Here is a 23,728-nt window from a genome sequence, read left to right on the forward strand (position 1 = left end):
ATGAAGATTCTAAGCCATTGATTTTAAAGCATTAAAAAATCTTGCTTATTCCTTATAATCGGATTGATTTAAGAGCTGTTCCCTATAAAACTAAAGCATGTAGATCGCATCTATATGGTTAGATTTAAGAAAAAAGAACAAAAAAAACATGAATGTCGCAGTTCACAAGATGGTTCTTATATTTTCAGTTCTCAGGTGACCCTCTATATTGTAGTACGTAACATAGTACAACTTGATGTGGGTGTGCATGTGTGCATGTCTTCATAAATTCTGCTTTAATCTGATGTTTTCCATTGGCAACAAGCAGCGGAACCTGTTTTTCAAAGGGAATTAGGCTCCGGCGTCCTCTTGAGAGGTGGTTCTCAATCAGCCCTGTTTTTACCATTATGCGTAATGACAATTCACAGGATTTTTAGGACCATGACTGTTGCATAGTATGTACAGCAGCACTCTACTTTGCTGTTCATGGGATTCCAGTCAGGTGTAACATGCAGGGTGTGTAATCTCTCTGCATCAGTGTTTCTCTGTTTCGCACCCATTGTAGCTGTAGCATTTCTGCCAGAAAAGGGGCTGAATCATCTTTGCAGGAGTGTATCGGAATCTGTTTTCTGGCTCTTTCTGATCTGCAGAAGCAAAGGATCATACCTTTTTTTTTTTTGAAAGGCAAGCTGGGGTTAGGTAGAACCCTACCAGTTATACAACGATACCATTGGGATTTGAACTTGCAACGTCCCAACACAAGGTGACGTGCACTAGCAGCCCCTACCAGACAAGCGGAGCCCCTATTGGTAGCAGATCATACCTACATGGCTGTTTTTTTATCATCTGGCTCACGCAGAATCAATGTGATTTCTCAGATCGACTTCATAGACCAGTGGCAACTGACAACCACCTTATACGTGGCCTTCTAAATAGATCGAGCAGAGCTTGGAAGCTGGATTCTTTTGCAAGAGAGGACAAAAAAGGGGAGGTTGCTACACGCCACAGAATTCATTTTATTGATCAAATTTCCTGCAGTTTATAGTGTTGTTCAGTAGTATTGTCCTGAGATTGGAAACAAACAACCCATCTCACAGCTTTGTCATTTGGGCAAGGGATGCATGCCTCCCGTGGGTTAGTCATCCCATGTCATGTAACAAACAATGAGCACCCCTAGTGTCAGGAAGATGAAGCACTTGTGGCCGTGTTCTGGCTATTTGATAATGAATATCATAGAAAGCATTGTGATTTCTCTATCTGAATTGTGATCATTGACTATGTTTTCTCATCCGTCCATCAATTACAGTGCAATCAGTTATGACAAAAATGGTTGATTGGTCCTTGGACTAAAAGGATCTGGATTGGATCATTTCACCAAATCTGCCCGTTGACCCAGCCGACCATGAAAAGGAAAAAAAACTATGCCTCATCCAGAACCGGTATGTGTTGCTAGACACCTGGAATATGCGTTTGAGTGTATGAACCAATAGTTATCCAAGCACCTATAATCAAAGAAATGGGTAAGAAAAGCGCATCCAGAATTGGAAACCGGTATGTGTTGCTATGACACCTGGAAGAGGATTACTGCCAAACTATGTCCCACGGATACTCCAGCTTACCCTTGTGTTTCGCCCCCTTTATACAATTTCTAATGGAAAAATAGTTTTCATATAGCCATCACCAGCATGGGCAATGGTTATCTAAGCAAGGCAATTTTCTCAGGACATCATAGAATTTTGTTTTTAAACGTTGGGAAAGTCCAGCATTTTCAAAGAAAGACCAAAAAAAAATATTAGACTTCAGTAAATAGAGTGAAAGCATTATATCATGTTCACGTGGTATTGACAATTTTTGTTTCGTTCATGTTTTCAAAGATCGTCCATATTTAACCAGCAGGGGGCTCCACTTGTTTGGTAGGAGCTGTCATTGCACGCCACCTTGTGTTGGGACGTTGCAAGTTCAAAACTCAATGGTACGTTGTATAACTGTTGGGGGTCTGCCTAACCCCAGCTTGCCTATCTAAAAAAAATTATCATTCATATTTGCGGCTTCACATGTACGCTTGGGACGTTAAACATTTTGTATGCTCAGAAAGCAACGTAATACCCAAGAGCCACAAAGAAGTCTCCAGAGGGACATAATTTGAAGGCTGCCAAAAATGTAGAAATGCGATGTTTTTAGTGATCATAGCTCAAAATGTTTTTATGGTTGTCAGCTAGCAAAAAACGTAACTATGAAAAGTCTCAATTCAAGTATCAGTTCCTAATACTGATGACATCATTACTGCTACAATTTCTTCCATGTATCTGCTCCTTAACAACATAATTCTCATAACCTGTATTTGTATGAAATATAGCATGTACGGGAACAACTTGATGCAATATCTACCTGCAAAAAAGAGCTTCATGCAAAATACCAAGGGTCAGTTTGGAAGATTTGGTGTCAGAGAGAATTGGAGGGACGATGTGAAAATTGTTGTTTCGAGAAGAGAAATCTTTCCTCTATTTCCCTCGCTTTGGACTACTAAACAATTAGGAGAGAACTGATAATTCCTTAGCCATCAAAATGCAGAACCCATATTTAGGAAACCAGCCCCGCTATTCCCTTTTAGCACTAGTTCCTACTCTCTCACATCGACTGCATCCTACTGTTTTTGCTCATTTCTCCTCCAGCAGGAACCATCTTTAAAACAAAGATAATCTAAGGGGTCGTTTGTTTCACCCAATTTACACATGAAAATGGGGGCTTACATATGAAACCCTCCATTTTTTTATGCAGGTGAAACAAACATGCCAACTCCATTTTCCTGTAAGGCCTACAGTCATGATGGGTTAAATCCATATACACGTACACACACCCTGTGAATGGATCTACGTATGCATTTTTTTCACACATGGATGGCCTTCCCATCATGTGATGCCTTTCCCATGGAGTCTTTTATTATTGGTGGGAATGAAACAAACGACCACTAAGAGAATAGGTAGCTGGTACAGGGAGGAATTACTGGTGATCCTAAGCAAAAGTGAAATCCTTCCATTCCCTCCAAAATAGCTTCTCCTGATCCTCTCTAAATTGTCTTCATCAATTCCGTCCAAATACCAACTCTCAAAGAAAGCTTAAACGAATGTGCATTCCAACGTCAACTTACAGTGCTATTTTCCTACAAGGATAGAAGAATTTAACATGAGCTCTTCACAAGCATCCCCTGTATTTAGAAAAGTTACAATATCCAAAGATTTTGACAAATTACCAAGGTAACTGTCACATTCATTGGTTTTCTCAACTATCATTAGATAACACAAAAACATAATATTGCTTAGCAAATATTTTCTGCTTTCAAATTTTAGCAATTTTTTTTTACTTCATTGAAAGCATTGTTAATGTCTTTTGGATTAAAAGAACTTTCAATAAAAAAAGATTGGTTTCATGGTCGTTTGAGAATTTACCTTACCGAGATTTTGCAAATGCGCTGCTCCAAATTAGAGAAAGACGGTAGCCATTATGCAAAATATACTGTGATAATCTACATAACATTGTACTCACAATACACAAGGATTTTCCCCTAAACGCCAAAGGTAAAAATTGAAAGGAAGAAAAAGCCCTTTCATTGACAAGGAGGCAAGGCTAATGTAGTTTGACAACATAAACATTAACAGCTCATTAATTTATGACTCAACCAACAAAGAGATACGTTCCTTGACACAAACCTAAACCAGCAACCATAAAAAATGACTAGGATGTACAACTTCCATTGACATCCACAGGGAACAGGAGAGCTCAGACATCATTGCAACTAGAGATTCTTAAAGGTGTAACTCTGAGACAGTATCTTCAACTTTTGACTCAATTGTGCACGTCAGTCCTTTTGTGCACGCTTGTGCCGGCGCACACACTCACACACAAGAATAAGGAGGAGAAGAAGAAAAGCATTGGCATACATTAAAAATGAAAGTTTTAATTTTAAAAGCTTTCAAAAGTTGAATGTGACTCGTGAAAAAACATAGTATCACTCACATGAGTGAAAGGTCAACTTTACCATAACCAGTTATAAGATCCCTTTTTTGAGATTTAGCAAGCCTACAAGCATGCCATGCCAAGATTGGCACTAAAAGTCTGGACTTGACATTCTCTTCCTACTGTTGGAGAGAGGAATCAGAAAAGGAAACAACTAGAGCAGTTGATTGTTAACATTTTCAGCCCTGAGAAACTTTACATACAACCCTACATTTGGTTGGTTTCTTGCTGCTTTGTTGAATACATTTCTATGCAGAAGGTAATATCAAATCAAACCAGTAATATATTGACATGGTCACTTTATGCATAGAATGGCTGATCTGCATAAAGCATTGAATACCAGTAGCAGCTACTCTTCACAATATTGGTCTAGGTTGTTTGCCTATGCTGGGGTCTTATTTTCTAAAAAAACTATGCAGTTGATTGGGAAATGAGTCAACAACGTAGGCAAACAACTTAGACCAACATCACGAAGAGTAGCTGGTACAGTTCAATATTTTCTCCATATCAGCTAAGATACCCTTATGATGAGCACAAGGCACCAGAAAATAGATTCATATATTTTCTTTTGACAACCACAAATACAACTTTATAATTAAACAACATTGGATGCAATTTCTTCAAAAGGAGCAAAAACACCTATGGAAACTGATGTTGCAAACACGTGATGGTAGGTAATAAACCCATTGAAGCTCTTTACAAATGTTCAGCAGCCAATGAGACCCATCAAAGTGATTCATAAGACCCAGACCATAACAATCCACTGCTCCAGAAGTTTCCTCCTCCTGTGAGTGTGGAAAGCGTGCAAACATATGATGCAATGAAAAAAAAGAATGCAATAAAAAACACAACACAATTTATATGGCTCGGCAAAACCGTCTACGTCCACAAGAGTACGAGAGAATTTTATTAATACTAGCAAGTATAAGATATTACAAGGCTCCTGAGAACAGGAAGAAATACACTATGCAGCTGATACCAATTACCTCAATCTGACAAGTTGGTACCTTCAACCCGACAAACCAAAACACTTTGAGTGATACCTTTGACTGCACCTCCTCCTTTCTTCTCCCTTGTTGCAAACCCCAACAAGTCGTTTTATACACGAACTCTAATTCTAATGTACAAGAGAGACCCAATATGTCAAAGCCTTTCTCCCCTTCTTTTTCTAAACTTTTGCTTTTTTGTTTTTACCTCTCATAAGAGATCCCACATTAGGTACCTCCCAATATGGGATTGCAACTAACCCACTGAGGTAGGTTTTCTTAATTGCACATGGGTAGTTACCAAAATACAAAGTGAAACCCCCTTTACATTGGGATTCCTTAGAGCCAAAGGAAAAAGGGACTCCGAGGTCAATCTCATATGGTAAGTCAAAGTCACACACCATAACAATCTCAACCTTGGGTTTGACTTGTCATCATCCATGTTAAAATTTCCTCACCTTTAATACCCCCCTCTCTCCCTGGGGCTCATACTTCTAATCTAAAACATTAACCAAGCCCAAACAATACTTGAACTCATCACATGTAAGTTGCTTAGTCATCGTATCAGCTACATTATCATTCATATGAACATTTATCAAATCCAATTCCTCATCTTCTATCATATTTTGAATCTTATGGTACTGCACATCTATGTGCTTCGACCTGGGATGGCTTACCGGATTCTCTGTCAAGTGAATCACACTCTCGCTATCACTATACAGTTGCACCTTTTTTAGCTTAATGCTAAGTTTATTGACTAGCCCATTAAGTCATATGCCTTCTTTCGTTGCTTCAAAAGCTATGGGATATTCTACTCCAATCATGGACATAACAATCATTAATGGAAGCTTAGATTTTCAACTCATTGGTCCACCTGCTAAAGTAAATATGTAGCCGCTAGTAGATCCTCTTTCATCTAAGTGCCATGCAAAGTCACCATCTACATAACCGATATCACAAGAAGATTTGTCTTGCTCAAACATAATACTGATAGCATCACACGTAGAGCCATGTAAATATCAAAGAATCCATTTAACTGCATTCAATGCTTCTTCATTGGATTCACCATATACTTACTAACCACACTCACAACATGTGCAATATCAGGCTTACTGCATGTAAGATTCTGTATCCATCAACATCCCAAAGTAGACACAAGGAGAAGGAAGAGGAGATGGTGTTTTAGGGTGTTTTTCTCTGTCTAACGATCACAATAGGGGAGATCGTGGAGAAGCTTCTCAATATAAAGGAAATTAAACATCCAAGGCAACTTTAAAATTCTGCCCATACTTTGCATGTTACAATGAATCGGGTAGTATGGTAAAGAAATAAGCAAATAGAGAATAATGTCATTATGGACAATATCAACATATTGGATATAGGTATTGGATCTAGACCCAATACCAGTATCATCTATCAATAGCCTCCCTCAAGTTGTGCATGGTAATCACCATGGATAACTTGGACTTCAAATACCAAAACCTTTGCTTTGTCAAACTCTTTATAAAAAGATCTACTATCTTATTCTCAAATCCAACGAATCTAGCTTCAAGTTTCCCATCTTCAATTTTACTACTGAAGTGTTGATCAATCTCTATATGCTTAGTTTTACCATGATGAACAAGATTCGATTAGATCTTAATAGCACTCTGATTGTCACAAAATAGAAGGGATCAGTTTCATTTAGCCCATATAGCAAATTTCCTATCCATGTCAACTCTGAAGTAGTTGCTGTGATGGCTCAATATTCAGCTTCAGTGCTTGATCGAGCTACGGCCATTTGTTTGCGACTTGACCAAGAAACAAGGTTGCCTCCAACAAATATTCAATAACCAGAAATTGGCCTGCTTTCGTATGGATCTCCTGTCCAGTCAACATCCAAATAGGCCATAACTATGAGGAGGTCTTACATATGATCTCTTTTCTTATAAAAGAGTCTGTCACCCACGGTACCCTTCAAATACCTTCAAATTCGCTTTACAGCTTCCATGTGAGTAGTTCTTGGTTGGTACATAAATTGAGACACTTGGCTTACTGCATGCATGACATGGTCTTATGAAGGTAAGATATTGCAACATTCTCACAAAGCTTGTATACTCAGTTGGATCGTCATACAATTCTCCATCATTAACACTTAGTTATTGGTATATTGGAACAAGAGTTAATAAAGGTTTATAGTCACACATACATGTTTTACGCAAGAGATCAATAGTATACTTATACTAAGTTAAGACCAACTCATCTTTCTTTTTATCAACCTCTACTCCCAAGAAGTACTTCAACTTACCAAGATCCTTCATCTTAAAATGTTGGTTTTGTGAAAATGTCTATGATAAGACAATATGCATACAAGCATAAATACTTTATAAAAGAAGTGCACGAAGACACTCTCACAACACTTGAACAAAATACGCAAAAAGCGTAAAAATAGCAAACATGCAATAGTGCATGTATTTCATAAAAAAGAGCAAATGCTTGATACTCTCAAGCTTAGGAAAAACAAGGGGGAACACCCCTATTTATACAAGAGTAAGGAGGTGCAAAGGGGGGCTCCCAAAGGAGTCGTTGGGGAGCCCCCCAACGGTCACATTTGTGACCGTTGGGGGGGCCCCAACGACTCTATTGGGGGACCCCCAATGCACCTTTTATGAAAAAGAAAAAAAGAAAAAATGAAAAAAGAATTACAAAAAAATAAAGATGAAAATTACATATTCCAAATGGAATATGCGCAAGATAGGAAATTACAATAATACCCTTTTCGGGTAGGAAAAGAACAGAAAATAAAATATGTATATAAATATATATATTTATATATATAGAGATACATATACATATAATATATCATATGTATATGTATCTCTATGTATATAAGTCAGAGTTACCAGTCGAGGAAGCGGGAGCGGGAAGCGATACGGGAAGCGGGAGCGAGAAGCGGGAGCGGGAAGCGAGGCACTTTCAAAAATTTAGGAAGCGGGGAAGCGTGGGACCACTTAGAAGAAAATTCCGAACCGTCTCGGAAACGACCTAGGAAGCGAACCTAGGAAGCGAACCGGAAGCGAGGGAGAAGCGAAAAAATGAAAAAAATGGGGAAGCGAGGGGGAAGCGTGGGGGAAACGTGGGGGAAGCGTGGGGGAAGCGTGCTTCCCATTTATGGGAAGCGCGTTTCCCATAAAAGGGGGACGCGCTTCCCATAAAAGGGAAGTGTGCTTCCCAAAAAAGGGCGACGTTTCGCGCTTCCGAAGCGCGACGTTTCGCGCTTCCGAAGCGCGACGTTTCGCGCTTCCGAAGCGCGCTTCCCCTTTTGCCTAGGCGCTTCCGGTAACTCTGATATAAGTATTATATATATTTATACTTACAACAAAGGATTTTGGAGATACATTTTAACACCCCCCCCCCCTCAAACTTACGGTGCGATAACCGCAAGTTTGTCAAGAAGGAAATGAAATATGGGCGAACAAAGTGCTTTTGTGAAGAAAACTGCAAGTTGATACTCAGACGTCACGTATGATAGATCAATGACCTTCTTCAAGTATTCTTCTCTGACATAATGGCAGTTCATCTCTATATGCTTTGTTCGCTCGTGAAAGGTGTGATTCTTGGCAATATAAATTGCACTTTTATTGTCACAGCACAACTTTGTTGGTTCTCTGATAAACACTCTCATATCTTCCAAAAGGTGTCGAATCCATACAATTTCCATGGTGGTAGATGCCATGACTCTATATTCTGTTTCAGTGGATGACAGAGAGACCTTTTGTTGCTTCTTACATCGCCATGAGATCAACGACTCACCTAGGAAAACACAAAAGCCAGTGGTGGAGTGACGGTTACTAGGGTCACCTCCCCAATTAGAGTCAGTATAAGCAAGTAATTTTAATTCAGAAAAAGAGGATAGGAATACTCCCTTATTCATTGTTCTCTTCAAATATCTGATGATGCGAAGGACAACACTCATATGAACAGTTGTAGGAGCGTGCTGAAACTGACTGGCAATGTGTATAGCATGTGACAAATCAAGTCGAGTAATGCTAAGGTACATTAAAGAACCTACCAACTGCCTGTAAGGAGTAGGATCGGTTAGAGGAACACCGTCGTCAATCTTCATTTTTGATCCCACGACTTCAGGAGTTTCGCATACTTTGTCATCAGAAATTCTTGATCTGTCAATAATCTCACAAGCAAGCTTAGACTGAGATAGGAAATAACCATGTTGCAAATAAGCAACCTCAATTCCAAGAAAATATGTCAAAAAACCCAAGTCTGACATCTCAAATTTTGAAGTCAAGATGGACTTAATACCCTTGACTCCTTGAACATCATCACTTGTAATTAGCATGTCATCAACATAGAGTAATAGTATCACAATCCCTGCATTATATTTTTTAGTAAATAAAGCAGTGTCAGTATAACATAAGGAAAAACCATTTTCCAGCATTACACTGGTAAACCTGTCATACCGGGCTTTGGGGGTCTGTTTCAAACTATAGAGGGCCTTTCGAAGACGAAGAACTTTATCTTTAGGAATCTTCATGCCTGGTGGGGCATTCATATACACTTCTTTGTTAAGATCACCATTTAAAAAAGCATTTTTCACATCCATTTGAAAAATGTTCCAATTTTTAATAGATGTAATGGTAATAAGACATATAACTGTAACCATTCGGGCTACAGGAGCAAAGGTTTCTTCATAATCAATTTCATACTCTTGCCCATACCCTTTTGCAACTAAGCGAGCTTTATACCTTTCCAGAGATCCGTCGTTCTTAGTTTTAACCTTAAAAACCCATCGACAACCTATAGTTTTCTTTCCTATGGGTAGGGTTTGGAAATCCCAAGTTTCAGCCTTTTTAAGAGCATTAAGTTCATTTTGCATAGCTTCTGGTCATTCTATACATTTTTTAGCTTCTTCAAAATTCCTTGGCTCAAAATAAGAGTGGATGGCACTGAGACAAGCTCTATATCGGGGTGAGAAAGAATCAAAGGAAACAAAACGAGTTGGAGGTCTCCTATTCCTTTCAGGTCTTCGGTGATCAAGAGTAGGAACAAGCTCACTATATTGGTCAATAGCACTTCTAAAGGTGTCTTTGTTTCTACGAGAGTAGGTTATGGGATCACTTGAAATTCTACTTTCTTGTTCATTGAGTGAGTTATGTTCACCAACATCACCATCATTTTCCTCATCATGGTTTGATGATACATCATCATCACTAGATACAGCATCATTACTAGAAAATAAGTCAAATAGGAAGGAATAATCAAAATTTTCTTGTTGAGAAACATTTTTTTCAAAGCCACTTTCATTTTCTAAAAATGTTACATTTATAGAGACATATAGAGAATGACCCACTTGATGATGCCTCCTCCTTTTGTGGTACACCGGTGGTAGCCATTGCGAGAAGCTTTTTCCATTTGGGACATATGGGTTTGATATGTCCGGGTTCTTTACAAAAATGACAAATAATTTTGCTATAGTCCCTTTTTCCTCTTTGCTCACCATTTTCACCTTGATTTTGTGGTTTAAAATGAGGGGGACGATAGGTTTTTACATGGTTCCCGGGTCTTGATACGGCATTGACCTTATTGTTTTCTTCATAATTACAAGGAACCACAAGAACACTTGATCCATGTTTACATAAACTCATACGAGTCTCCTCACCACTCAATTTGGTGAGTACATCTTCAAGAGGGGAGGAGTAAATGAGGATAGGAGAGAATACCTTATTTGCTCAAATTCGGGCTTTAGCCCATTCAAAAAATTGAAGAACCGATCTTCTTCAAGTTGCTTGTGGCGGAGTTCAATTGCCTCTCCACTCTATTTAGGTTCAAGCATGGAAAGCTCATCCCAAATGGAGGAAAGGTCGGCAAAATATTCCCTAATAGACATTTCACCTTGAGTAAGGGAGAGGGCTTTTTTTTGAAGGTAATACTTATGGGATAGATCTCTTGATGTATACATTTTCTCGAGATAATGCCAAGCTTCCGATGCTTTTTTGAACTTGATAATGTTGGCATTAATCTTTGTTTCGACGGATGCGAAGAACCAAGAAAGAAGCTTGAAGTTCTTCATTTCCCATTCGTCGTGCTTCTTGGAGTATTCTTCAAGAGCTTTGATCATTTCCTCTCCCTCAAGAATCTTGATTTCACTCCCGTCCATCACGGTTATTTTGGGTTTCGGTTCCGGAATTGTGCCTTGCACATAACCCCATAATCCTTTACCTTTTATGTGAGCCTCTATGTTCCCGACCCAAATATGATAGTTGGACCCATTCAACTTGAAGCCAAGAGCGAAGTGAGACTCTTTTTCACCCATTATGAAGTAAAGAGGAAGGGAGAAAGGGTGTACCAACACAATATTTCAAATTCTAGCTTGCGCAAGATTCTTCTAAAATATTTGAGAAGCAAGATCCACCACTTTAACCTCCAAAAAACCCGAAGGCACGCTTTTCGAGGCACTCGAAAAGAAAGGAATCCCACGATCCTCTATCACCAACCGTGTTCTGATACCATGTGAAAATGTTTATGATAAGACAATATGCATACAAGCATAAATACTTTATAAAAGAAGTGCACGAAGACACTCTCACAACACTTGAACAAAATACGCAAAAAGCGTAAAAATAGCAAACATGCAATAGTGCATGTATTTCATAAAAAAGAGCAAATGCTTGAGACTCTCAAGCTTAGGAAAAACAAGGGGGAACACCCCTATTTATACAAGAGTAAGGAGGTGCAAAGGGGGGCTCCCAAAGGAGTCGTTGGGGAGCCCCCAACGGTCACATTTGTGACCGTTGGGGAGCCCCCAACGACTCTATTGGGGGGACCCCCAATGCACCTTTTATGAAAAAAGAAAAAAATAAAAAATGAAAAAAGAATTACAAAAAAAAATAAAGATGAAAATTACAACATATTCCAAATGGAATATGCGCAATATAGGAAATTACAATAATACCCTTTTCGGGTAGGAAAAGAACAGAAAATAAAATATGTATATAAATATATATATTTATATATATAGAGATACATATACATATAATATATCATATGTATATGTATCTCTATGTATATAAGTATATATATTTATACTTACAACAAAGGATTTTGGAGATACATTTTAATAGGTTTAACACTTCATTTATTTCTTGAATATGCTTATCTGAGTTCCTTGAAACAATGATATCATCCATATATATAAGCAAAACAATCATGTACCCTTTACTTTTATGTATAAACAATGAATCATCAAGGGAATATCTACAGAAGCCATGTTTTTGTATTTCCTAAAAGAAACTCTTGAACTATGAACAAGAGGCTTGCTTTATCCCATATATTTTCGTTTTAAGTTTACACAAATATTCAGTTGGAACATTTTCACTATATCCCTGTGGTTGTTTCATATAAACTTTTTCTTTCAGGTCTCCATAAAAAATGCATTCTTAACATCAAGTTGGTTCAGAGCCCAACCATAATCAACTGCTAGAGACAAAATGATTCGTATTGTTCTCATTTTAACCACATGACTAAAAGTCTCATCATAATTCATACTATATTCTTGAGTAAAGCCTTTTGCAACATATTGGGAACAAAGAAGACATTAGAGAAATTTAGACAACTAGAATTGGACAAAGGAATACACATTTTCAGTGTGAGGAGTGATGAGTCTCATTTCCAATAACAACACTATCTTTACCATAATAAGAAAGTAATGTTAGAAACTTATCCTCATCACATGTGATATGATTAGTAGCCTCGTAATCAAGATACCACACTCCTTGCTCATTTTGCTTTAAATTGATCTATGCAAGGGCTGATTATCTATTAGAAGTTGTCCTTAACCACTACTTCGTCCATTGTTCAAATTGACCCTTTCCCTAATTCTTGTTTTGTGTTCTCCATTGGTTATATTTAGGATATCCTTGAACCAACAATTTGCTTTGGCATGCCCTGATTTCTTACATATAAAGCAAGTAGGAATAGGACATCATCCTTGAGTAGCAGTATTAGGAGAAATGTTCGGTATGAAAAGTATAACTCGATCTACATAATTGCCTCCTAGACCACGTCCCTTGTTGTGTCTAAAATATCCACCGCTTCCACGACTTTGTTAGACATTATTAAACAAAACTTCCTGAGCAACATTAGGGGCATCGGCATTAACAGTAATGGACATCTCATAATTGAATAATTTGGCCCTTAAATTCTCAAAAGTAAGAAGCAAACTCCGGATACTATAAGGTAGTAGAGAGGAGATGATAATCACAACCAAGACCATCGAGAGCCTGTTGGACCATATCTTTATCCAACATTTCATAACCAACCATAGCAAGTTGATCAATAATGCTCCTCATCTCATTAAGATATTCATGATTGGCATGAAACCTTTTTTCAAATTTTGAAGCTCCTTCAAAAACATGATCCTAAATTCTGATATCTGAGAATATGTTTGGATTAATCTAGTGTAATCGTCAAACACTCAAATGAAAACCTCCTATGACAAGTGGGGATGATGTATGCAACCAATGCTTGATCCATTTTCACCCACGAAATAAAATTAGGATTTCTGACATGAAGTGAAGAAACTACAACCCCTTTATCATCATTTTCCTCCTTGATAACATGCTTTGATGGAGGGACGATAGACCCAGAAAGATCTTGACTCTTAATAAAAGGATTTATTTACCTTTTTCAAGTAAGAAAATTCGAGTTGTTCAAATTTTCAGAAACTAATTGAAGCAAAAAGGTAAAAGATAGGATTGGTTGGAGATTTGGATCCATGAATAAGAAAGACTAAGAATAATACATAGAATAAATGAACAGGAGTGTTTAACCAATCACATCAGTGTCAAAATTGGAAGAACTAAATTTTTTTTCATTTTTTTAGTGACATTTTTTTTTCTTTGGTGGGTCTTACACAGGAGACAAGCAAGGAACAAGGAACAGAGTCTGAACAGAAACTTAAAGTTTCTGATATATAACAGATATCATGATACATAGGCAAAATAAGTGATGTGCTGGTAAATGAATCCAAACAAAATTTCTGTAAACTGAATACGAAATAGAAAACAGCAACAAAATTCAAGCAGATGCGTGAGACAGATTTTAGGGAAATAAGAGAAGAAAATTAAATAAATTGACGTCAAATAAGATTTTTGCAGAAAATAGGTATTCACATTGGGAGAAAGATTTCCCTTTTGAAAATAGCCAATATAGAACCAGGAAAGATTGGGAACAACACTGAAAATTGGTTCAATCTAATTAAAGGCTCAAAGAAGAGTGAAAAAGAGTGAAAACGAGGAGAAAAGGAATAAGAAGAAAGAAGAGGGAAGAAAGAAGCTTGAAAAGAGGCAAATAAGAGGGAAAAACTCAAGATCTTTTAGGGCTTACCTTGATAGATGTGACCAGTCGGGTGTCGTTTCTCTGTCTAACGATCCCAATAGAGGAGATTGTGGAGAGCTTCTCATCATAAAGGAAATAAAACATACAAAGCAACTTTACAAATTTGCCTATACTTTACATGTTACAATGAACCAGCTATAAGGGCAATACGGTACAGAAATAAGGAAATAGGGAATAACGTCAGATTATGGACAATATAGGCATATTGGCTCTAGTTATTGGATCTGGACCCAATACCCAAATCCAACCAGTGATATCTCTCAATACTGCACAACCATAGATAAGACAACCCACTGCATTTTCATATGGCACTTTAGACATGGATGCTTCTACTTCCTTTGTGCTAGGACACAAAAGCTTAGATAACTTGAAATGTGTAGCGAGAAGAGTACTCATAGTCTTATAGGTTTGGACTTTTCCATATTGAATTTTTCAAGTACACCTTTTCAACATACTTCTTTTGTGAAACCCATAATGTGTTGGCCTTACTGTCTTTATAAATCTCCATGCCAAGGGTCTTTTTCGCGGACCAAGAACCTTCATATCAAACTCCTGACTTAGTATGGACTTTAACATTTAACTTCAATCATGCTTTTAGTAACAATCAGCATATCATCCACATATAACATCAAAATAATATATGAATCATCATCAAAAACTCAAAAATAAATACAATTATTATATTCACTCCACGTATACCCAACATTATGGTTTGAAGCAATCTCCTTGACAATGGGTGAGAAAACTTCGTTGTAGTCAACTCTCTCTTTGTCAAAATCCATTCACCACCAGCCTTAAACTTTTCGCATTCCTTTTATGATGTGGCTTCTTTCTCCCTGAACACCACTTGCACTAGCTTTTTTGCCCTTGGGTAACTCCAACAAGTCCCAAGTTTTACTCTTATAAAATAACTTCATTGCTTTCATCATAGCCAACATCAATTTATTGGTATAAATGGATCACCTACACCAACACTTAAAACAAAAGAAACCACATCTTCAAAGTCACACCTTTATGGAGCTTTGTGGGTTATTCTCTCTTTGTCTCTTGCCTAGCTATAGGGTTGTTCTTGTTGGTTTTGCTCTTGACCTATGCCAAGAGCTTCTTGGGAACAAATCACACCTCCCCTAGTTGGTGGATCGATCCCATCCACCGCTACCTCAACGGTCAGTTTCTTATCACCATTTTTTAATTGCATGTTGCCATCTTTTTTTATTTACTTTTACCATGTGGTCCTCATCAAATACAACATCTCTACTTATGATTAGAGATGCACACAAGTCAGGCTCGAGCCGAGTTGACTTGTTTCAAAAAAAAATTTAAACAAGTGTGTAAAGGGCAGGATTTGAACCCTGCTCTTCGCGCAAGAATGCACAATGCCCTAACCACTTGGCTGAAACCACCTTTTGCGATTTTTAAGAAACAAAAAGTATACATATGCTAATATTCATCATTATACGACTGTAAACCAAGCTTAATCGAGTTTTAAAGCTTGATCAAACTCATAATATGAAATGTGTTTTTTGTGCTAAAGTGACGAGTTTTTTCTATAAAAGCTTTTTCATCCCCTCTACCAAACCATTTTATTGAAATGTGTTTTTTTTTGCTAAAGTGACGAGTTGATTCTCGCGTTTCCATAGAACTCCATAAACCAATTAGACTTGTACACCCATCTATTATCTAACCTCAAGAATTTTATTTTATTTTTTTTTGTGTTTCTACCTCTGCCTTCCATTGCTAGAATTTCATGAATGTGTCTGCTTGGACCTTCATGAACACACAAACTTTCCTTGAGTAGTCGTCTCTGAAGGTAATGAAATATTCAAGCCCCCAATGGATTTATCCGGTGTAGCCTCCCCCCAATACATCTGTATGCATATAGTTTAAGATATCACGGCTAGAATGCTTTGCAGTTTTAAAAGCCACCCTGCATTGCTTTCTCAATACATAATATTTATAGAAACCTAGTTTGCATGACTTTACATATTTCAATAAGTTTCTTTTATGAAGTTTCATCGTATTGCTTTCACTCACACGCCTTAGCCGCATAGGCCAAAGTGTGGTTTGATCTACACTAGCCTCATCATTGAAGATGCTCCACCCAGGGGCAGAGCCAGGAATCTAAACTAGGGTGGGCACAAATGGACACTAAAAAGGAAAAAACCCTAACAATTGATATTAAATACAAAATACCATGATATTTTCAAATAGTAGTTATAACATAAATATACCAATAATATCATGATATTGAAAAATCTTATTTTATATATTTTAAGTATATTTTTCTATTTTTGTTTATTTGATTTAAAAAATTAATTGTTTCTTTATGTTTTCATTAAAGAATACTGTTAAAAGCTATATGTTTCCTATCCTTTTTATTTTTTTTTAAAACATCCAAGATTTTTCTGAGATTGTGACAAGAAAATCCACTTTAAAAAAAACTCTTGAGAAAAGCTTCATTGTTGAGCATAAGAGTTGTGGTTATGAGTTAACCATATCACTAAAGATCCATTACTTTTATCTATTGCGTTATAAGTGTGAGAAGTTACTCGACTTGCTTTGTGATTAGCTGCAAATATATGATAAAACAAATGCAGGAAATGTTAATGAATCTTGAGGATGTTGGGGTCAGTGGTCTAAAAGAGAGTTATTTTGCAAGAGGTATTCAAAGCATATTCACCCTTTAAGTTCTGGTGGTTAATATGTGATTAAGAAGAGGGGAATGATTTAACTCGCACTTACTGGTGCTTCTCATCAAAGGAAGACTAGCTTCCATGAGAAAACGGGTAGAGGTGGGGAGGTGGGGGTAAGTTTATGCAATCAATATTTCATGCTAGATGCAGTGGTCAAAGAACCAACTCTCTCTCTCTCTCAACAAAGCAAACAGATGATGCATTATGTGTTAAAATGTATACTCAAAAACATTAGTGTAAGTATAAATATATATACTTATATACATAGAGATACGTATACATATATTATATGTATACGTATCTCTATATATAAGTATATATATTTATATATTTTTCCCTTTTTCTCTTTTACCCAAAAAGGGCATTTCTGTCATTTCACATTTTGCACATATTCCATTTGGAATATGCTGTATTTCTTTTCTTATTTTTTTGTAATCTTTTCTTTTAAATTTTTTTTTTTTTTTGTAAAAGGTGCATTGGGGGTCCCCCCAATAGAGTCGTTGGGGGGGGGGGGGCAACGGTCACAATTGTGACCGTTGGAGGCTCCCCAACGACTCCTTTGGGGAGCCCCCCTTTGCACCCCTTGCTCTTGTATAAATAGGGGTGTTCCCGCTTGTTGTAAAATAAGCTTGAGAGTCTCAAGCATTTGCTTCCATTTTATGAAATACATGCATTATTGCATGTTTATTATTTATACGCTTTTTGCGTATTTTGTTCAAGTGTTGTGAGAGTGCTTTCGTGCACTTCTTTTATAAAGTATTTATGCTTGTATGCGTATTGTCTATTCGTAGACAATTTTACATGGTATCAAAGCAAGGTTGGTGATTAAGGATCGTGGGATTATCCTTTTTTCGAGTGCCTCGAAAACCGTGCCTTCGGATCCTTAGAAGTTGGAGTGGTGGATCTTGCTTGTCAAATATTTTAGAAGGATCTTGTGCAAGCTAGAAGTTGAAGCATTGTGTTGGTACGCCCTCTTCTCATTTTCTTTACTCCTTAATGGGTGAAAAAGAGTCTCACTTCGCTCTTGGCTTCAAGTTGAATGGGTCCAACTATCATATTTGGGCCGGGAACATGGAGGCTCACATAAAAAGTAAAGGATTATGGGGTTATGTGCAAGGCACAATTCCGGAACCGGAACCCAAAATAACCGTGATGGACGGGAGTGAAATCAAGATTCTTGAGGGAGAGAAAATGATCAAAGCTCCTGAAGAATACTCCAAGAAGCACGACGAATGGGAAATGAAGAACTTCAAGATTCTTTCTTGGTTCTTCGCATCCGTCGAAACAAAGATTAATGCCAACATTATCAAGTTCAAAAAAGCATCGGAAGCTTGGCATTATCTCGAGAAAATGTATACATCAAGAGCTCTATCTCATAAGTATTACCTTCAAAAGAAGGCCCTCTCCCTTACTCAAGGTGAAATGTCTATTAGGGAATATTTTGCCGACCTTTCCTCCATTTGGGATGAGCTTTCCATGCTTGAACCTAAATAAAGTGGAGAGGCAATTGAACTCCGCCACAAGCAACTTGAAGAAGATCGGTTCTTCAATTTTTTGAATGGGCTAAAGCCCGAATTTGAGCAAATAAGGTCTTCTCTCCTATCCTCATTTACTCCTCCCTCTCTTGAAGATGTACTCACCAAATTGAGTGGTGAGGAGACTCGTATGAGTTTACGTAAACAAGGATCAAGTGTTCTTGTGGTTCCTTGTAATTATGAAGAAAACAATGAGGTCAATGTTGTATCAAGACCCGAAAATAATGTAAAGACCTATCGCCCTCCTTATTTCAAATCACAAAATCAAGGAGGAGATGGTGGGCAAAGAGGAAAGAGGGACTATAGCAAGATTATTTGTCATTTTTGTAAAGAACGGGGGCATATCAAGCCCATATGTCCCAAATGGAAGAAGCTTCTCGCCATGGCTACCACCGGTGTACCACAAAAGGAAGAGGCATCATCAAGTGGGTCACTCTCTTTAAATCAAATAGTGGAAGCCCTTCAACCTCTTCTAAAGGGAGCTACATCTGGTGCTGCCGTGTCTACTTCTTCCATCCCAGGTAAAGTCTCTTGACTTTTGGACTCAGGTGCATCTTTTCATATGTCCCCAAACATGTTTTCACTTTCCGATTACTCAAAAAATGTTTCTCCGTCCTTTGTTTTCACTGCGGATGGAAACTCTCTTGAAATTAAAGGAATAGGTAATTTTGAAACTCAAAATTTTTTCATTCCAAAAATTAGATTTATACCTAAACTAAACTTAAACCTTCTCTCTGTTTCTCAACTCTCGGACCATGGTTGCGATATTAAATTTTCATGTGATAAATGTTTAATACAGGATCGCCGGTCCGGGAAATTGATTGGGGAAGACTTTAGAAAAGGAGACCTATACTATATGGAATCTCTCCAAGTTCAAAAATCTTTTTGTAATGTTGCCCGGAACAAAGATATAAATGTGTGGCACAAGAGACTTGGTCATCCTAATATCACCAAGTCATCTTATTTACATTTTGCGAAGGATCTATGTAACAGTTCTTTTTCTTGTAATGATTGTATTCTCGGAAAAATGCAAAGTTTACCTTTTGAGCAAAGAACTATGTTCTCATCTAAAACCTTCGAAATTGTTCATTCCGATGTTTGGAGACCCACACCTGTTGCTTCAAAATGAGGCTTTTCTTATTATGTTATTTTTGTGGATGATTTCTCCAGATATTCATGGATCTATTTTCTTAAGTTCAAACATGAAGTTTTTACGTGTTTTAAAACCTTCCATTCAATGATCAAGAATCAATTCAACAGTAATATAAAGATTTTTAGAAGTGATTCTGGAGGAGAATATCTCTCCAACCAATTTAAAGTATATCTTGAAGATCACAGAATTATTCACCAAAGGTCTTGTCCTAAAACCCCTCAACAGAATGGGTTGGCCGAAAGAAAACACAGACACATCATTGAGACCACTAGGGCTCTTCTTATTTCCCAAAACATTCCTAAAAATTTTTGGGCTGAAGGAGCTCTCGCTTCTGTTTATCTGATAAATCGTTTACCATCTAGGATATTAGGGAAAATATCCCCCTTTGAGATCTTATATAAGCTTGAACCTGATTATAATAGGTTACGAGTTTTTGGGTGCAAGTGCTTTATACTTACGGATAAAAATGACAAGCTCTCTCCCAAAGCTATCCTTTGCGCTTTTCTTGGGTATTCCGAAACTCAAAAAGGGTTTCGTTGCTATGATCTTCGAAATGATAAGTTATATGTTTCTAGAAATGTAACGTTTTTAGAAAATGAAAGTGGATTTGAAAAAAATGTTTCTCAACAAGAAAATTTTGACTACTCATTCATTTTGACTTATTGACTAGTAATAATGATATATCTAGTGATGATGATGTATCATCAAACCATGATGAGGAAAATGATGGTGATGTTGAAGAACATAACCCTCTCAATGAACAAGAAAACTGGATTTCAAGTGACCCCATAACCTACTCGCGTAGAAACGAAGACACCTTTAGAAGTGCCATTGACCAATATAGTGAACTTGTTCTTGCTCTCGATCACCGAGGATCTGAGAGGAATAGGAGACCTCCAACTCGTTTTGTCTCTTTTGATTCCTTTTCACCCCGGTATAGGGCTTGTCTTAGTGTCATTCACTCTTACTTTGAGCCAAGAAATTTTGAAGAAGCTAAAAAATGTATAGAATGGCAAGAAGCCATGCAAAATGAACTTAATGCTCTTAAAAGGGCTGAAACTTGGGATTTCCAAACTATACCCATAGGAAAGAAAACTATAAGTTGTCGATGGGTTTTCCAGGTTAAAACTAAGAGTGACGGATCCCTGAAAAGGTATAAAGCTCGCTTAGTTGCAAAAGGGTATGGGCAGGAGTATGGGATTGATTATGAAAAAACTTTTGCTCCTGTAGCCCAAATGGTTACAGTTAGATGTCTTATTACCATTGCATCTATTAAAAATTGGAACATTTTTCAAATGGATGTGAAAAATGCTTTTTTAAATGGTGATCTTAACGAAGAAGTGTATATGGATGCTCCACCAGGCATGAAGATTCCTAAAGATAAAGTTCTTCGTCTTCGAAAGGCCCTCTATGGCTTGAAACAGGCTCTCAAAGCCTGGTATGACAGATTTACCAGTGTAATGTTGGAAAATGGTTTCTCCTCATGTTATACTGACACTGCTTTATTTACTAGAAAATCTAATGCAGGGATTGTAATATTATTACTCTATGTTGATGACATGTTAATTACAGGTGATGATGTTCAAGGAGTCAAGGGTATTAAATCCGTCTTGAGTTCAAAATTTGAGATGTCAGACTTGGGTTTTCTGACATATTTTCTTGGAATTGAGGTTGCCTATTCGCAACGTGGTTATTTTCTATCACAGTCTAAACTTGCTTGTGAGATTATTGACAGATCAGGGATTTCTGATGACAAAGTATGCGAAACTCCTGAAGTTGTGAGAGCAAAAATGAAGATTGACGATGGTGTTCCTTTAAGTGATCCTATTCCTTACAGGCAGTTGGTAGGTTCTTTAATGTATCTTAGCATTACTCGACCTGATTTGTCACATGCTATACACATCGTCAGTCAGTTCCAACACGCTCCTACAACCGTTCATATGAGTGTTGTGCTTCGCATCATCAGATATTTGAAGGGAACTGTGAATAAGGGAGTATTTCTATCTTCTTCTTCTGAATTGAAATTACTTGCTTATACCGACTCAGATTGGGGAGGTGACCCTAGTAACCGTCACTCCACCACTGGTTTTTGTGTCTTCTTAGGTGAGTCCTTGATCTCATGGCGATGTAAAAAGCAACAGAAGGTCTCTTTGTCATCCACTGAATCCGAATAGAGAGTCACGGCATCCACTACCATGGAAATTGTATGGATTCGACGCCTTTTGGAAGATATGGGTGTGCTTATCAGAGAGCCAACAAAGCTATGCTGTGACAATAAAAGTGCAATTTATATTGCCAAAAATCACACCTTTCACGAGCGAACAAAGCATATAGAGATGGACTGCCATTATGTCAGGGAAGAATACTTGAAGAAGGTCATTGACTTACCATACGTGACGTCTGAGTATCAACTTGCGGACTTCTTCACCAAAGCTCTTTGTTCGCCCAGATTTCATTTCCTTCTTAACAAACTTGCGGTTATCGCACCGTAAGTTTGAGGGGGGGTGTTAAAATGTATACTCAAAAACATTAGTGTAAGTATAAATATATATACTTATATACATAGAGATACGTATACATATATTATATGTATACGTATCTCTATATATAAGTATATATATTTATATATTTTTCCCTTTTTCTCTTTTACCCAAAAAGGCCATTTCTGTCATTTCACATTTTGCGCATATTCCATTTGGAATATGTTGTATTTCTTTTCTTATTTTTTTGTAATCTTTTCTTTTTAATTTTTGTTTTTTTGTTTTTTTTGTAAAAGGTGCATTGGGGGTCCCCCCAATAGAGTCGTTGGGGGCCCCCAACGGTCACAATTGTGACCGTTGGGGGCTCCCCAACGACTCCTTTGGGGAGCCCCACTTTGCACCCCTTGCTCTTGTATAAATAGGGGTGTTCCCCCTTGTTGTAAAATAAGCTTGAGAGTCTCAAGCATTTGCTTCCATTTTATGAAATACATGCATTATTGCATGTTTATTATTTATACGCTTTTTGCGTATTTTGTTCAAGTGTTGTGAGAGTGCTTTCATGCACTTCTTTTATAAAGTATTTATGCTTGTATGTGTATTGTCTCTTCGTAGACAATTTTACATTATGTTCCCAAGATTAATCTTTTTAGTTTATTTTGGAATCTAACACGAGTTGTGTAATGGTGATTGTTTACCGACCAGAATTTGATAAGTGCATTTCCAAAATATTCAAAAAATGATAGAAGTGGAAACAAATTTTTTTATTATTTAAAACATATTTGTTATTCAAAATATTATAAAAATACAAAAAAAAATCCATACATGCCATAGTGTGTAACAACGTGTGTCCATGTGTCCAGTCTTGATCCATAATGGCGTCTCCTGAAACATAGGTACTACAACAGTTCCAATCAAAATTTTAGAACCTATACTCAGTTGCAGGGTCTAAGATTGCAATAGCAGACGTTTTAAAGAGGCAACATGTTTATTTCTTTAACAAATTCACCTTCAAAATCATGTTTTCAAAAAATTATCTTTTTCAAAATATTATCCAAACGGGGCTTACTTTGTGCAAGGTGAAATTTCTTCAGAGAGTGAATCCACATAGAGCATATTAGAGGCAAATCATCCAAGCAAGCAGTGTGGAGAGAGGGGGGCACTTAGAAGTCGGGTCCGGGTTGGGGTGGGCACTACCACCTTGACCCAACATTTCATAGGGTCAGGGTAACTCCACTATGGGGGAACTTTTGGGTCAGGGTGAGCACATGCCAACCCTGACCCTAATGTGGCTCTGCCCCTGGCTCCACCTAAAAATGTGTTCCTATTAACTTCTATAGGTTTCCTGTCAACTGGCCCTTCATCAATACCAAAGCTCATTTGATCACCTTTAGAACTCCACATGTTGTTGCAAACCTACAACCACTTACACCTAAAGCACCTAGAGAGATTAAACTTTCCTTAAGTTAGGGCACATATCTCACATCAATCAAGGTTC

General features: G+C 37.5%; 1 protein-coding gene across 1 annotated transcript in view; it reads right to left on the minus strand.

The window, feature by feature from the left end:
- Positions 1–4,541: 4,541 nt before the first annotated feature.
- The window catches only part of LOC149820956 (uncharacterized), a 31,671-nt gene continuing 12,484 nt past the window's right edge, over positions 4,542–23,728 (minus strand). Inside the window, exon 3 of the mRNA XM_089982868.1 lies at positions 4,542–4,778. The gene's annotated coding sequence lies outside the window, so the exon portion shown is untranslated. The remainder of the gene's footprint in view (positions 4,779–23,728) is intronic.

Source organism: Nuphar pumila, chromosome 12 (genome assembly GCF_984573655.1).
Source record: "Nuphar pumila chromosome 12, dmNupPumi1.hap1.1, whole genome shotgun sequence".
Classification (NCBI taxonomy): domain Eukaryota; kingdom Viridiplantae; phylum Streptophyta; class Magnoliopsida; order Nymphaeales; family Nymphaeaceae; genus Nuphar; species Nuphar pumila.